General features: G+C 37.6%; 1 long non-coding RNA gene across 3 annotated transcripts in view; it reads right to left on the bottom strand.

The window, feature by feature from the left end:
* Positions 1-309: 309 nt before the first annotated feature.
* The window catches only part of LOC111753959 (uncharacterized), a 35,655-nt gene continuing 18,452 nt past the window's right edge, over positions 310-17,512 (bottom strand). For 2 of the 3 annotated variants that reach the window (XR_010039724.1, XR_002788723.2), the window contains exon 3: positions 310-10,683. This is a non-coding gene — a long non-coding RNA (uncharacterized LOC111753959). The remainder of the gene's footprint in view (positions 10,684-17,512) is intronic. The other variant, XR_010039725.1, reaches the window with a different exon arrangement.

Raw genomic sequence — 17,512 nt, 5'->3', positions numbered from 1 at the left:
TCAGTTCAGCAAACTCTAAAAGAATTAAACTGACGTGGGCATTCCCAATATAAACCTACCTCTTAGGACTGCTTTTATTGTGTCAAGGAAGAAAGTAGTTCCTAGAGTCAAATATCAGTACAACACACCAGAACCTTGGGGACACAGTGAAAGCAACCCTAAGAAAAAAGCAAATCACAATGGACCCCACTGAAGTGCAGATTAGTAACTCTCTTGAGAATCTGTACTTGAACAAATTGGAGAATTCACAAGAAATGGATGGATTCCTAGGTGTGATAAATGGCACGCATGAGAGACCATTCAAACAGGTTTTCGTGTTTAGCAACCAGGCTAGTTTATTTCCTACAGGTGCAGAGGGGCCCAGATCAAGAAAGATGTTAGCCCTCAACCAGAGGAGAGGCAGAGTTTTACAGGATTTGGGAAGGGAACTGTCATTTAAGGAATCTGGGGGGTGGGGCGCCAGTGGTCAAGGTTCACAGAATGGTCAGAACGGTCAGTGCAGGTGTGTAGATAACATCAGACTCTTTGACGCCGGAGAGATTGCATGTCCTATTCTGGTCTCATCTTCATGTCCCTGTGCTTTGTGTAGTAAGGACAGCATGGCCCATTAGTGGATTCCTGTCATTTTCTGAGAATGGCATGTTTGATGACAGGGTCTCATCTGGGTCATGCATGACACTAGCTACCTATGAATTACCAAAACAGAACCAAGAAGATATAAAACCCTCAATAATCCAATACCGGGCAATACTATTGAAACAGTAATAAATAATAAAAACTACCAACTAATGAAACCCCACATCATGAGCGATTCACTGTTAAATTCTACAAAAATTTTAGGGAAAATCCAATACCAGTACTCCTTGTGTTAGTTACTTTTTTCATTGCTGAGACAAAGTATGCAACACTCAAAGGCAAAAGAAGGAAAGGTTTATTTCAGCTCAGTTTGTAGAGATTTCAATTTATAGTTGACTAGCTCCAAGACACAATGACATGGGAGAAGGGCTTCACCCAGGTGAAACTGTGCATGGCAAAAAAGGGCAGGCAGAAGGCAGCAAGCAGCAAGTCCACGTGACCTTAGCAGTCTCCTTCTGTCCCTTTTGTATTCTATCTAGGCTACCAAGCTTAGAGAAGGTGCCCAATCAGTTAGTGGACTGATTTAGTAATCACACACTTAATCCCAGCATCATACACTCTAGATCCAGCCGCACTCAAAAAATCCTCAACCTGTGACAACATGAGGCTTTGGGAGACATCTAGACACAAGCTGTAACATTCTGCCCCAGTCACCCAAAGACTCGTAAACATTCCTTTATTCAAAATGGACTTAATCCATCTCCAAGAGTTGCCAAAGTTTCAGCAATGCTGAAAAGTCCACCCAAAGTGTCCTCTGAGATTTGAGGCAAACTCTTAGACACTAGTACAAATGAAAAAAAAGTAAACAGTTTCTGACATTCAACAGCACAAGACAGACATTACCATTCCAAAAGATACAAATAGGGGAATGCAAAGAAACAGGTCCAAAGTAAGTTCAAAATCTATTAGGGAGAGCCAGGCGTAGTGGCTCACACCTGTAATCCCAGCACTCGGGAGGCTGAGGCAGGAGGATCATTGCAAGTTCGAGACCAGCCTGGGCTACAAAGTAAGCTCAAACCCAGCCTGAACTGCATAGCGAGACCCTGTCTCAAAAAGACAAAAAAAAAAAAAAAAAAAAATCTAGTAGGGCAAATATTAAGTCCCGTAGTTTCAATGTCTAGTATCCAGGGCAATCTGTAGCAAGTTGTGAGCTCCAAAGGGCTCAGGTGATTCAGCCACTATGGCACTGCCAGTGGTGGTTAACACCTATAGCTTCTCTCTTGGGCTGGGTTTGCTGCTTCCTTGAAGTTTTCTTTAAACAATCTGCATTCCTGGCTTTTCTACTTTCTGGAGTCTCCACTGCACCTTCAGCTTCACACTCACAACTTCGCACTGCGTCTCAGGGGCACACTTCCTGGCCTCCCTGGCCTTCTGAAATCTGCGTGGAAGCCTTCCTGACCCCGTAACTCTTGCATTGTTTTGTTTTTAATGGGACAGGGTCTTGCTGTGTGGCCTAGGCTGGCCTTGAACTTGAGATAATCCTCCTGCCTCAGTCTCCCACGTGCTGGAATTACAGATGTGTACCACCATACCTGGTTCTGCTCTTGTATTATGCATGCACCTAAAACCAGCACCACATGGATGATGCTAAGGTCTGCCACAAGCTGGAGCAGGATCCAGGCTTCCTACTCTCTTGGTTTTAGGGGCCTATGAACCAAATCCTAATCAACTTTGCTAGGCCACTGCTATTCTGGAACATGGGCTCTGGGGCTCTCTTCTTAAATCAAAGTCTTTTTCTTTTGCAATTTTGAGGCAGCAAAGGCTGGAGTCTTGCTAGTTCATGTGATATTTTCAGGCCATTTTTCTATTGTCCTCTTTCTTCTCAGCAATCATATTATCCTGTGCTGCACCTTTGTGGTCCACAGTTTTACTGGTTCTTCATTTTTGGCTAAACTCACAATGTTTTTTAAATTTTAAATTTTTAAATCCATTTCATTCAAAGATAAAAAGACCAGACAGTCTCCCTATATCAGGTCACAGTGTCTGGGTTCTTGGCTCAGGATTTCCCATAGCTAAAACCAAGGCTGTTGTCTTTTCTGAGACTTGAGAGCTTTATGTGGTCTTTTTCAGGTTGTTTGCAGAATTCAGATTCCTGCAGTTGTAGAACTGAGATCCCTGTTCCCTTGTGGGGTATCGGCTGGGAGCTGCGCTTAGCTTCTACAAGTTTGTTACATTTCATCTTCAAAGGTAGTAACAAGGGATCTCCTCCATGACTGATGCCCCTGACACATATCTTTCTTAAGGATGAGCTCAGCTCTTCCTAAGATGTCATTTGATTAGGCCAGGCCCACTCAGTATAACTGTGCTTGTCAAGGGTTTGTCTTGGTGGTGGTAGGGTAGGGCATTATTTATATGTAACATTCATTAAAATACAAACCAAACCAAACCAAACCAAACCTTGAGCAACTTTCCACTGACAGCCTAGTTATGGGAATAAAGTTTATAATATTCACAAGTTCCACCCACTCACAAGAGAAAGGTTTCTCTTTAAGATTATTCCTACTATAATACCATACAACCACCTTCTGGTATCTGGACAACTAAGTTATTTCTAATATTTTGGTTTCTGCCAATAGTTACAATTACTATTCTTTTGCATTTATTTTGCATGCTTTGTAACCTTTTAACTGGAAATTATGAAAAGTGACATTTCTGGGTTGAGCAATGATTACACTTTAATTTTTTAAAATATGCAAAGATTTTTATAATAAAAAGTTTCAGGAGTCTTAAAGTACAAGAGCCTTTTTAAATATAAGCTTTTAGGGCTGGGAGTGTAGCTCAGTGGCAGAGTACTTGCTTAGCATTCATGAGGCCTCAAGTTGATAACTAAAACTTCAAAAATAAAATACATTTTAATTGGGAATATTTTTCTACAGTCTTTTTAAAAATTATTATGATAGTGCTGGTGATGGACTAAGGGCATCACCTATGCTATGCAGGCACTCTACTACTGAAACTTACCCCAGCCCATACTGTACACTTGGAAGGAAACCACTGTGTGTAGCAGGGAGTTATGCTCTACCTCACTGAGAGTGAAGTACTGACATAAGTTATTTAGAGCTTCTCATAGGAGATCTGCTTATTTTCCTCTATTTATTAATATGATCATTTAATAATGTCAGTATGTACACTTGGATACTTACTTAATACTTTGAATTCTAACTTTTGATTGATGTATGTCTATTTGTATGACTGGAGGCTATTAGTCTTTTATCCTAGTGGATGATAATATTTCTATATATACACATTTCCACAGCCTCTGTAATATTCTTTGGTGTAGTACACATTTAAAAATTTTTTTGAGACAAGGTGTCACTATGTAGTTCAGAACAGCTTTGAACTCACTGGCCTCAAAGTCACTGTGACCCTCCTGCCTCAGCCTGCCAAGTGCTGAGTTTGGCACAGCAGATGTGCACCACCCTGCTCAACTCCTTTAATTCTAATAGTAAGTTAATTCCACGTGTGTGTGTGTGTGTGTGTGCGTGTGTGTGAGTGAAACACACACACACACACACACACACACACACACACACACATACACATAGAGAAGACTGATTCAGGCTGAACCCAAGGTGTTAACATTAAGGTACATTCTGGCCTTTTTTTTTTTTTTTTTTGTCTTTTCCTTTTTTATCGGTACTGGGGATCGAACTCACAACTGCCTGCTTGCAAGGCAGGCACTTGTGCCACTGAGCTAAATTCCCAGCCTTTTTTTTTTTTTAATTTGAGACAGGTTCTTGTTAAATTGTCCAGGCTGGCCTCAAACTTGTGATCCTCCTGCCTCAGCCTGCTGAGTGACCAGCACTAGGTGTGTGCTTAACCTCCCTACTTTATTTCTGTTGCTTAAATTAGTTCAGCTTTGGCTATTGGCATTCTTTTGCTAGTACCTATGTTGCTTTGAAAGATTCCAGGTTTTGCATGTCTGTTTGTACTGTTTTGTTTTTGGAGCACTTTCTCTTTTTTGGCACTATGAGATGCCCCAGATTCATTTTGCATACAGTCATATGCTACACAATGACTTTTTTTTTGAGACAGAGTCTCACTATGTAGTTTGGGCTGATTGTAGCCCAGACTGTCTTCAAACCCCATGTGATCCTCCTGCCTCAGTTTCCTGAGTGCTGGCAGGCACATGCCACCACTCCTGGCTCGTAATGACATGTTGGGCAAGGACAGATTGCACAGATATTGGTGGTCCCATAAGATTGTTATGGAACTGAAAAATTCCTATAGCTGAATGATATTGTAATGTCACAATTTAACTCATCATCATTCAATTGTAGTGATTCTGGTGTCAACAAACCTACTGTACATGTAACAGTCATATAAAATATAGTGCATATAATTAAATATAAGAAAATATCTAACAATAATAGATTTATCATAAATACTATAGTCTCACAGCATACTGTGATTTACCCCAATAAGAGAAAGATGGATTATCTTTCTCTTTTTGGTTTCTAAAAACCATTATATATTGAGTTATGAAACTTTTATTAAATACATAGATAGTACCCAAATTATAACTTTGAACTTTATAATAATGAGACAGTGACACACATGGAGTAGAAACCATACTGGAAATTTTGCTCTTCTCCTGGAAGACACTATACAGTATGATTCTCAGGGTGCCAATCAACCCTACGATCCAGTGGATAAACAATTCATTCTACAGTGTAGTGTGTTGCTTAGTATGATATCTGGTAGGTGTATATTAAACACATTTTCAATTTAGGATATTTTCAATTTATATAGTTGGATATTTTAAATGTATTTGTTGGCTTATTGGGACATACCCATTATAAATCAAGAAGTGTCTGTAATATAATCTTAGGCCATCAATTAAAATTACTTTTTAAAACCAAAGTGTAGTGGCACATACTTGTAATCCCAGTGCTCTGGGAGGCTGAGGCAAAAGGATTGCAAGTTCAAGCCCAGCCTGGGCAATTTAGCAGAACTACCCACCTCCACCATCTCAAAATAATAGAAAGGGCTGGGAGTATAGTTCAGTATGAAAGTCTTGGGTTCAATTCCCAAAACCAACCCCCACCCCAACCAGAGAAACAGAAACTTAATTTTTTAAGTGATATTTTTGTTAGTTCCTAAGCTAATGTCTTGCAGCCTCAAACATTCCATTCTACATTGCTCTTCAATGCTGGGACTGAAACTGCAAAACTAATTACCCATAATCAGCTGACTTCTTGCCCAGCAGGGGCACTAGAGAAAGACTAGAAGACAGGAGGAAGAGTGGGGAGGGAGAAGCTTGATGTTTTGCTTGATGCTCCTGTCAGTCTTGACTCCTTCTAGGAAGGCAGCACAGGGTGCCAATTTCCAGCTTCTTGTAGCCATCCCAGAATGAGATTCACTGCAACTCTTGAGGAACCAGAATAGTGCTCTCCAAACGTTTCAGCCTCCTAATCCCTGGAGCCAGCGCAATACGTTATTTTACACTCCACAGGAGACTGCAGATGTGCCTAAGGTGAGAAGGGAGATTACCTTGATGAATCTGGCTGAGTCCAAGGTCATCACAAGAGTCTTGAAACAGGAAGAGAAGGCAAAGAATCAGTGAAGACAGTGATGAGCAATGTACAAAGGACTCAGCTTTGAAGATGGAAGAAGGAGCTAAAACCAGCGAATGCGGGTATCCTCCAGAAACTGGGAAAAGCAAGAAAATAGATTTATCCCTAGTTTCCAGAAAGGAACACAACTCAGCTGGCTGCTTGAGTTTTAGCTCAGTGAATTAAACCAAGAAAGGCTGTTGAGATGCTTAAGAACAGGAGTGCCCTAGAGCACGGGGGCCTGGTTAGTTCTGCTATTAACTAGCCGGCTTTGGGGAGTGCACAGCCCTTCTTTGAATCCCAGTTTCCTCATGCACTGTGTGCTGGGCATTACCCATTCTCATCACTGAAGGGCTTTAAGCAGAGAATGGAACGATCAGATTTGTGCTGCAGAAAGATCACTCAGGCTGCAGTATGAAAAATACGTGGCTCTTTCTTATCCATGTTTATTAAAATTTTACTAATCTTTTGAGGCCTTGTTAAATTTTTCCCTCTTTTGCAAGTTTCATTCTCAACCAGACTAACCTTTTAGTCTAAATTCTTCTGTACTTGGTGTTTCCCATAAAGCAAAAAGCTGCACAGACTGCAAACCCCTTAACATTGGGAATCACGTTTTTCATTCTCACGCTCCACGGGAAAGGTCTGCACAAGGACATAAACTCATGGAGAACTGTCCTCTGCACTAAAAAACCATTTTAGTGGGACAGAGGAAGGAATAAGTGAGTCACTCGATAATCATTTGAGGCTCAAGCCTCCTTCTGATAACAGAGTTTATCTGTGAGCCTCGAGATGTGTATGATTAAGCACCACAGGATGTATTTTCCAGGCTCTGAAAGGTCCTGAGCTGCCTGGAGTGCTGATGTTGGATGGAACTGTCTGGGAAACATGCCCTATTGTCATGAGGCTTTAATCATACCCTGAAACTCTAAAGTCTGAGTGCTTCCTTTTCACCTAGCACAATACATTGACAGCTTTGCCCTCGCTGAACTATGGATAAGTGAGAATGAGTGATAGTGACCTGTTTTTGCTTTTCTTTGTAAAGTTTCAGCTGTTAAATATATCCTTCCATAGTTCCTTGCAAGACTGTACTATGGAAAGAAAAAGATTTTATGGAACACCTATTCCACAGTTTGAAGATCTATTCTTCTGCTTTGTAATTTTAAAAACTTACAGGCAAAACCCACAAACATTTGTTATCGTCTAAGGCAAGATTGGAAAATGCCTGTGACTTTATTTTATAGAGTCTAATTAAGAACATTTGGGCCCTGGTAACCCAGAGAATTCCCAGATAATTTACAGAAGAATTTTACGGGGCATTGGGTAACAAATTATTCACAAACAGTGATTAATCTCTGAGAGTCCAGAGAGGATAGTGTTTGAGAAAGAATATGAGAGTACTTTATTATGGACATAGTCATACTTCATAATTAGATAAGAGACACATATGAGAATGCATGTGTTAAAGCAAAGACTAATTCTTTTTTAAATTTTTTTATTTTAAAAAAGATTAAGACAAGAGGACAGAACAAAGCAGATCAGAACAGATAAATGTAAGCAACACAGTATTTTGCCACAAGACAACCCAATATTAACAGTAGCTACCATAATGTCTCTTTCTTCGAAATAGTTGAGCATACTTTCACATATAATAGTATCAGGCATAACAAAATAGTATAAAACCACTCAAGAGAATGAAACTATTACAGGGCATTCAGAACCAAATAACAGAAAACAAACAATGGCTACAGTATTATCTCATTTTCCATAAAAAAATTTGGTTATACTATCACACATAATAAAATCCAGTAAGATACAACATGATAGAACCAAAGGAAACAGAAGAACAAAAGCATGGTAGGACTTCAAAGCAAGATGATACTAAATCAGCAATGGCTATCATAATGTCTTGTTTTCTTTAAAATAGCTGTTCACACCATCACAGATAATAAAATCAAACAAACCAGAATAAAACCATTCCAACTAATGAGTGAAAACATAAGGCTTGGGGCTGGGGATTTAGCTCAGTGGCATAAGCACCTGCCTTGCAAGCAGGCAGTCGTGAGTTCGATCCCTGGTACCAATAAAAACGAAAAAGACAAAAAAAAAAAAAAAAAGAAAAAAAAAGAAAACATAAGGCTTGAAAGCAATGTAATGGAGAATCATGATTACATAAAATCTTATGTACTCTTACCATTTCTTATACTAGGGAGACTATACAACATTTATACATGTGAGTTTGATTTATTTCACTTATGAGTATGGTCTCAAGTTGCGTCCATTTATTTATGATCATTCTTTATAGCTGAGTAGTACTCCACTGTATAAAAATACCACATCTTTTTATCCATTCCTCAGTCGATGGAGCAAAGACTAATTCTGACAGCACAATATAATGACCATTATGCCTCCAAGAGTACAAATAGAGGTCACCTTGAAGTAGACTTGGCCTCCCCTATGGTCACAGGGCCTGCTGCTTTCATCTACCTGCCTATTGGAATGTAAGCTCCATTGAGGAGGAATAGATATCAGGAAAAGATGTTCTGTTCTCCAAATCTGTTGAATGGGAAAATGCAGGAGAGGCAGGAATGAACCTGTGGAATGAGAAAGATACTAGGGAAGCTATATAATAAAATGTAGTTAATGTGAACCACATTCTAAATGTGGGCATTTTATTTCTCTTTTAAGCTACACAACAAATAAGCAGCAAAGGGAGGTGGATCAGAGCAGTAATTGTCAGTTAGCTGTGAGATGAAATTCTATCCTCTGGGACTCCCAGAATCATGGGATTTAAGTTATTTTCACCTAATTCTAAACTGTCTTTTAATTTTCTCTTTTTTTTCGTTCTTTTCTTTCTTTCTTTTGAGATAGGATCTCACTATGCAGTTCAGGTTAGCCTTGAGTTCACTATGTAGCCTAGGATGACCTGAAACTCATGCTGAGATTACAGGCATGTGCCACCACATCTGCTTTAAAAAACATTTAACACAAATTGCTGGCTGTGAATTTCCAAAGAGCATTTGTTTGTGTGTGTTATAGCAAATTTTGCCATGAGAAAATGTAGGAGAGGCTGGAACTGAAATGAGAAATTTATAAACATTTGTTGATTCATTAAAAACAATTATGTATTTGAGAAAAGTGACACTATTTTACATCTCTGTAACTGGGCATGGTGGTACACACTTGTAATCCCAAGATTTGGGGGACTGAGACAGGAGGATTGAGGTTTGAGGTTAGTCTGGGCTACACTGTGAGACCCTGTCTCAAAAAAAATTAAGTTGAAGCATGATTCATATGTAGTACAGCGTGTGTTTTAAACACATACTTCAAATACATGTGTATACCAAATAATCTACTTATTTCAAGAGATAGACCATTTATATCACTGGAGAAAAACATCTTGTGTCTCATTCAGTCAATACCCAGTTCCCTAGGTGTGACCATTATTCTGATTCCAACTCTGCAGATTACTTTTGTTTGTTCTTGAACATTATATAAGTGGAATCACATATTATGTATTCAACTATGTTTGGAGAACATTTTTTGTTTTTTTTTTTTTTGGAGGGGTTGAGGTTTGAACAAAGGCCTTGTGCATGCTTAGCACAAGCCTAACCTGTGGGCTATAGGCCCAGCCCTATGTCTGACTTTTTCTTTATGAATGTTTTCGAGGTCTGTTTGTGGTTGGGTGTGGTGGCACACTCCTATAATCCCAGGACTCCCAGCCTATGACAGCAGATTGAGGCAGGAGGATCATTGTGAGTTTGAGGCCAATGTGGGCTACAGTGAGTTCAAGGCCAGCCTAAACTATATAGCAAGCCCCTGGCTCAAAACGGCCAAAAAATTTAAGTAAGACTTATCTGTGTTGTTTTGTATAAATTAGTAGTCTATTCATTATCACTGCTGATAACAGTCCATCCTAGGACTATATCACAAGTCATTTTATTTTCCTGATGATGGACATTTTAATTTTGCCTAGTCTTTAGTCATTGGGAGTAAAACTGCTATGAACATTCTTGTAGAAGTTTTTGATGGACAATGAATTAATTTTTCTGGGCACTATGGATGTGGAATTCCTTTGACAGAGGTGTTGTACCTATGGCATGTGTACTACGGTGGGGTGTTTGTATCATTGAAGGCTCTAAAAAGGTTCACTGTCCTAGAACGTTGAGTAAATGTATATTTGGTTTTATAAGAAAATGCCAAATAAGAGTTTCATTTACTCCATGTCTTGGTTACTTCTCTCTCATTGCTGAGACAAAATACCCAACAACCAAAATTAAGGAAGGAAAAGTTTAGTTAGCTTACACTGTGTGGAGGTTTCAGTCCATAATCAGTTGGCTCCAAGGCAGGCTGTATGGCAACAGGGCAACACTTCAAAGAAGCAACCGGAGCAAAAGCGGGGCAAGAGCAACCCTCTTCTCCTCCTTTCTATTGTACACAGGCCACCTCTTCCCCCAGGGCAGGTGTAGCTTCACAAAAATCTCTAGGCCCTCCTCTGGAATGGGATAAGGATGTTTACAAGTGCTCCCTGCTGAGTCTTAAACTTCTAAACTTCTCAGATTGATACAATGTATCAATCATAACACTCCACATTCTCAGTAACACTTGAAGAAGATCATTTAAAAACCTTTAGTCATTCTGCTAAACACATAAGGTATTTCATTATGGATTTAATTTACTGTTATGGCTTATATTTCAATGTCCCCTCAAAGTCTGATACACTCATAGGTAGGGCTTTTGGGAGGTGACTGGGTCATGGGTGTGATACTGGATTAGTCCTCTGCATAGTTCTGGGTGTGGATGATAGATTTATTGAAGGGGGAAGACCCAGCCTGGGTGTGAGTATCACAAACCAATAGGCTGGGAGCCAGAATGAAATAAAAAGGGGAAAAAAGAAGGAAGTCACTGTGCTTCCTACCTGCCTAGCCATGAACCCTTTATCTTCTGCCATGTCCTTCTGCAGTGCCTTCCTACCTAGGAGTCAGCTGACTATGGACCGAACCCTGTACAAACTGTGAGACAAAATAAACCTTTCCTGTTTTAACTTGTGGATGTTGGTATTTCATCCTAGCTACAAGAAAGTAAGATATTTGCATTTTTAAATATTATTCTGAGTACCTTTTAGCCATTCTAATATCTTTTATGTGAAATGTGTTTTCAAATATCTTACTTTTAAAAATTTAATCTCTCAATAAAGCAAAAATTTAAAAATTGTATAACCTTTGCTCACTGATTTGTAGGGATTCTTTGTATATGTATTCTTTATCAACCTATAGCTGGCATTACTTGATTAGTCCATGGCTGGCATACTTTCTTAATGGTATTTTTTATAATCAAATGTTCTTAATTTTAATTAGATCCAATTTATCAATTTTCTTCTGTAGTTTAATAAATTTTGTAAAAATTTTTTAAAAATAAATTTTGTGATAAGATTAAGATATTTTTACCTACCCCCAACTCAATATCATGAAAATATTTGTCTATGTTTTATTTGGATGTTTCATTATTTTAGTTTTTGAATGTAGGTCTTGGATACACTTAAAAACAATTTTTTGTGTAGTTTAAATTAAGGGTTGGGGTTTCTATTTTCCACATACATACCATTGTCCCACACCATTTATTAAAATACTATCTTTCTCTAGGTAATTATAAAGGCAACTTTGATATAAATCAAGAAGTCTGTGGTTTTGGTTTCCCTGGTTTCAGTTATCTACACACAACTTTAGTCTAAAAATTTTAGATGTATTATTCCAGACATAAACAATAAATTTTCAATTAATAATTTTTAGTATCACTCTAAGTAGTAGGATGAAATCTTGTACCATCGTGTTCCATCTTGCCTGGAACATGAGTTATTCCTTTCTATCTAGTGAGTCAGCTATCCATTAACAGCTGTCTCAGCAAACCACTGTTTCACTGTTGAAGTACTTGTGTTAATAACGGCCTCAAAGCAGAAGAGGAATGGTGCAAAGAAGGTACCAGAGCATGAAACATGGAATGACAGATGTGGTGACATTGTAGAACATGCAGGAAAAAACACTGTTGATGCTCCTTGAGTCAAGATGAGGTTATGTCCTTATAAAATCATCATAAGATAAAAGCAAAAATGTATAATGTATTTAATACACCTAACCTACCAAAAAGCATAGCTTAACCCATAGCATACTATATAGTATCATTGTTTGCTCTTTTTTTTTTTTTTAACTTTTTAAACTTTTTATCGGTACTAGGGATTGAACTCAGGACCGCCTGCTTGCAAGGCAGGTGCTTACGCCGCTGAGCTAAATCCCCAGCCCCCATAGTATCATTGTTTACCCTTGTGATTCTGTGGCTGGCTGGGAGCTGGGGTTCACTGCGCTGCCTAGCATCTCAAGAGTGCTATAATGCATATCTCTATGGAAAGGAAAAGGTTAAAATTTAAACTGTGATTTCTACTGACCACATCTTATTTTGCACCACTGTATAATCAAAATACTGTAGGCTAAACTATCATTAACTTGGGGACTGTCTGTATATATCAGGCTGGGAACTATCTACAGTTTTAGGCATTCATTGGGGGTCTTCGAACATACCTCCTGGGGATAACATGAGATAATGGTATTTAAGGATGTGGTTCTAGAAATCTTCTTCTGTTCCAGGGGTCTGTTTGTCTATCCTAGCTTCAGAAGTACTCTTTTTTTTTTTTTTTTGAGACAGGGCCTTGCCATATAGTTCAGACTAGCTTTGAATTTAGTATATAGCCCAGGTTGGCCTCAAACTCACAACGATCCTCCTGCCTCAGCCTCCAGAGTGTTGAGAGTACAGGTATGCACCACCATGCCTGGCTTTTATTTTGATTTTTTTGCAAAGTACTCTATTTTAATTTTTAGCTTTATAAATTTAGTAACATAGCTGGTTACAAAGTCAACACTCAAAAATCAATAGGCTTCCTGTACATGAATAACAAACTCACTGAGAGAGAAATCAGGGAAATAACACCTTTTATAGTAACATACAAAAAATGAAATATCCTAGGAGTCAATTTAACAAAGGATGTACAAGACCTCTACATTGAAAACTATAGTTATCTGAAAAGGAGATTGAAAAGAATATTAGAAAATGGAGAGATATCCCTTACTCTTGGGTAGAAAGAACCCATACAATGAAAATGGCCATACTTCCAAACTGTTATTCAGATTCAGTACAATCCCAATCAAAATTCCAATAGCATATCTCACAGAATTAGAGAAACTAATCCCAAAATTCATCTGGAACCAGAAGAGACCTCGAATAGCAAAGGCAATCCTGGGCAACAAAGACCAGACAGAGACATCACAATCCCTGACTTGAAAATATACTACAAATCTGCTGTAATAAAAACAGTGTGGTATTGGCAAACAAACAAACAACAGACCTGCAGATCAATGGAACAGATAAGATGCAGAAACAATTCCAGATACACTAAGCCATCTTACCTTTGATAAAGGTGCCAAATATATTCTTTGGAATAAATATAGCTTCTTTAATAAATGGTGCTGAAAAAAATGGCTCTACACATGACAAAGACTAAAATGGGACCCATATCTTTCACCATGTACCAAGCTAAAACCAGTATGAATTAAAGATCTTAATATTAAAACAGAAACATTAAATCTGCTGGAAGATAGAGTAAGTAAAACTCCTCAAGACATTGGTATAAGCAAAGATTTTATGAACAAAACCCTGATTGCACAGGGACTCTCACAAAGAATCAACAACTGGGATCTCATCTTATCGAGGAGCTTCTGCACAGCAAGAGTCCAACAGAGTGAAGAGACACCCACAATATGGGAGAAAATGTTTGCCAGGTGTATCTCAAACACAAGATTTTTATTGAGAACATACTAAAGAATTAAAAAATATCAGTCATCCCAGACTTAAAGACCCAATTAAAAAATGGGCATCTGAGATGAATATACACTTCCCAGATGAAAAAATACAAACAGCAAATAAATATGTGAAAAAATGTTCAACATCACCAGTCATTTGAGAGATGCAAATTAAAACAACACTGAGATTTCACCTCAACCCGGAAAGAATGGCTGGTATCAAGAAATCAAGCAATAACAAACTATACAGGAGCTGTGGGGAAAAAGGAGCCCTTCTCCAACTGTTGGTGGGCATGCATACTGATGCAACCACTGTGGAAATCAGTGTGGAGATTCCTCAAAAAACTAGGATTAGAGGAATCATTCAATCCAGATATTCCTCTCCTGGGTATCTTCCCAAGAGAATTAAAAACATCATACCACAGTTATATATGTGCACCCATGTTTATAACAGCACACTTTGTAACAGCTGAACCTTGGAAACAACCTAAATGTCCATTGACAGAAGAATGGATGAAAAAGATGTGGTATTTTTATACCCGGAGTACTAATCAGCTTTAAAAAAGGATAAATTGGAGACTTTTATAGGTAAATGGATATAACTTGAATCCATACTCATTAGTGAAATAAATAATACACATGTGTAAATGTATTGTCTCACTAATGTGAGAAGCTAAAAGAAACAACATATGTATATGTGTATGTATATAAAAATAGTTAAGATAGTTATGCTACTGATTCCTCACAATTCACCAAAGAGAAAGATTTGTGCTGGTATTATCTGGACAGTTGAATGCAGATGTTTGTGCTCTGGGTGAATGAATGACTTGTGGATGCTAATGCACAATATATGTACCATTGTTTCCCTCTGATTGACGTGTTCTGAAATTTTGTTTTAGTTTTTTTCTTTCTTCTTTTTCAACTTGAAATAAAATGGATCTGGAAAAAATAATTTTCAGCTTTATAATAAACCTTGAAATCTTGTGCTTAAGACCTCCAACTTAATTTTTTGTACTTTATTCCCTTTGTAGACCCATAATGTACTTTGGTTTAGTCATTACTAAAAATATAAAGATGTTGTATATTGTGGCACAAGTTTGTAATCCCAACACTCTGAGGCAGGAAGATTATAAATTTGATTCCAGCCTGGGCAACTTAGTGACTCAGGGGAAACACTCTCTCAAAATAAAAAGGGCTGGGGTGTAGCTCAGTGCAAAGGGCTTAGGTTTAATGCTTAGTACTGGAAAAAACAAAAGATATCAAAGGGTCTGTAGACTTAAAGACTTGAAAGCTGCTAATTTCTTTAAAAGAAGTCCAGGATCAAATCTCAGTTCCAACCATTTATTGGCTGTATGACCTTGGCAAATAATTTAATTTTTCAATGACTCTGTTTTCTCATCTCTAAATTGGGGCAATAATAATTTATTATTATTGGGGAACCTATAATTTAACAGGGTTGGACTTGTCAAACATTATGCACTATATAAATGTTTCTGTATCTGTTAAATAAGACAGGAACATATATTTTAAAATAATATTAAGTCAAAGAACACAAAATTTAAACAGACAGGAAACACTGAAGCTTTTGACAATCTCAGGATACTCAGACTTCAGTGTGTCAGCTTTATTTAAAAATAAAAATATACAAAACCCACTGTATTTATCTATCCTAGCAATGAATTACTAAAAGTTGAGATTAAAAATTGCATTTACAAAGTATCAATCAAAATTAAATATCTAGAGATTAATTAAACAGAATATGTGTAAAACCTGCATAATGAAAACTACAAAACATTGCTGGAGAAATTAAAGATGATTTAAATACACAAGTGGATACTCCATGTTCATAGATTAAAAGACTCGGCAATTGTTAAGACATTAATTCTTCCCAATTGACCTAGAGATTCAAGGCAAACCCAGTTAAGATCCCCAAATCCCAGTAGGTAATTTTGTGGAGATTGATGAGTTGATCCTAAAATTAGTATGGAAAAACAAAGAACCCAGAAAAACCAAAACAATCTAAAAAAAGAAGAATGAAGTTTGGAGAAACCAAAGTACCACATTTTAAAGACTTACAATAAAATTATGGTAATTAAGATTTTAAAAGGCATGAAGATAGACATATAGCATAATGAAACTGGATCTAAAAGCCAGAAACAGACTCACACATGCAAAGTTAATTAGTTTTCTGCAAAGGTGCCAGTATAATTCAATAGGAGAAAGAAAGCTTTTTGAATAAATGGTGTCAGAACAATAGGCATTCCAAGTGTGAAGGTAAACCTCAACCCTTACCTTATATCCTAGACAAAAATTAATTCAACGTGGGTCACTGAGCAAAATATGAGTGCTAAAAATGTGATCATTTATAAGGTGTTATGATTTGGATCTAGAATGTTCCCCTAAAATCTCATGTGTTCAAAGATGGGGCTTCTGGAAATTGATTAGATCATTAGGGCTATCGATGATTTGCTGTTGGGAGGTAAGGCCTGGTTGGAAGAGCTGGGTCACTGGGGGCCTGACCTGGAAGGGAATCACTTCCTCCCAGGCTTCTCCTTTCTCTCTGCTTCCTGGCCACTATGATATGAGCAGTTTTCTTCTACCCAGGTCTTTCTACCATGTTGTCTACCACGCAAGGACTGCAAATTCTAACATGTGAGCTAAAATAAACCTTTTCTCCTTTAAATTGTGGGTATAGGGTAAAGTGTCTCAACAATAAGGAACATGACTAAGACAGAAGGAGAAACTAATTTTCCAACCTTGGGTTAGGCAAAGACTTCTTAGGAGATAAAATGATAATCATTGGGTTAGGAATGAAGGTCCAATGCTTGCCTAGCCTATTCAAGGTGCTAGGTTCAATACACGGTACAAAAAAAAAAAACTGTTAACCAGTTAAAACATTAATAAATTGAAGTTCCTCAAAGTAGAAACTGTTCATCAAAAGACACTCAAGAAAATGAAAAAATAAGCCACAGACTGGGAAATAATAGTTATAAAACACATTTAAAATCAAAGTCTTATATCTAAAACATGTCAAGAACATCTAAAATTCCATGATAAAATAAATAGTCCAAGTAAAAAATGGATAAGATATTTGAACATATACCTCACCAAAAAGTATAAGAAACATGAAAAGATACTCAGCATTACTATTCACTATGCAAATACCAATTAAAATTACAGTAAGTTAGGGGCTGGGGATTTAGCTCAGCGGCATAAGTGCCTACCTTGCAAGCGGGCAGTCGTGAGTTCGATCCCGGGTACCGATAAAAAGGAAAAAAAAAAAAGTAATAAAAAAAAAATTACAGTAAGTTATCAGTATAAACTTTGTAGATGGCTAAAAAAATTAGAAAATATTGACAACACTAAATAAAGGTTAGGATGAATAACAACTGGAAATCTGATACAATGCTGGTGAGAATGTAAAATGGTAAGACCATGTGTAAGAATATTAGGAATCTCATAAATATACTGTTTCAT

Source organism: Cavia porcellus, unplaced genomic scaffold (assembly GCF_034190915.1).
Source record: "Cavia porcellus strain 051 isolate PalLab524CR breed Dunkin Hartley unplaced genomic scaffold, mCavPor4.1 scaffold_16, whole genome shotgun sequence".
NCBI lineage: Eukaryota > Metazoa > Chordata > Mammalia > Rodentia > Caviidae > Cavia > Cavia porcellus.
Note: the sequence above shows the minus strand (reverse complement) of the source record. Positions and strands in the feature narration are given on the sequence as shown.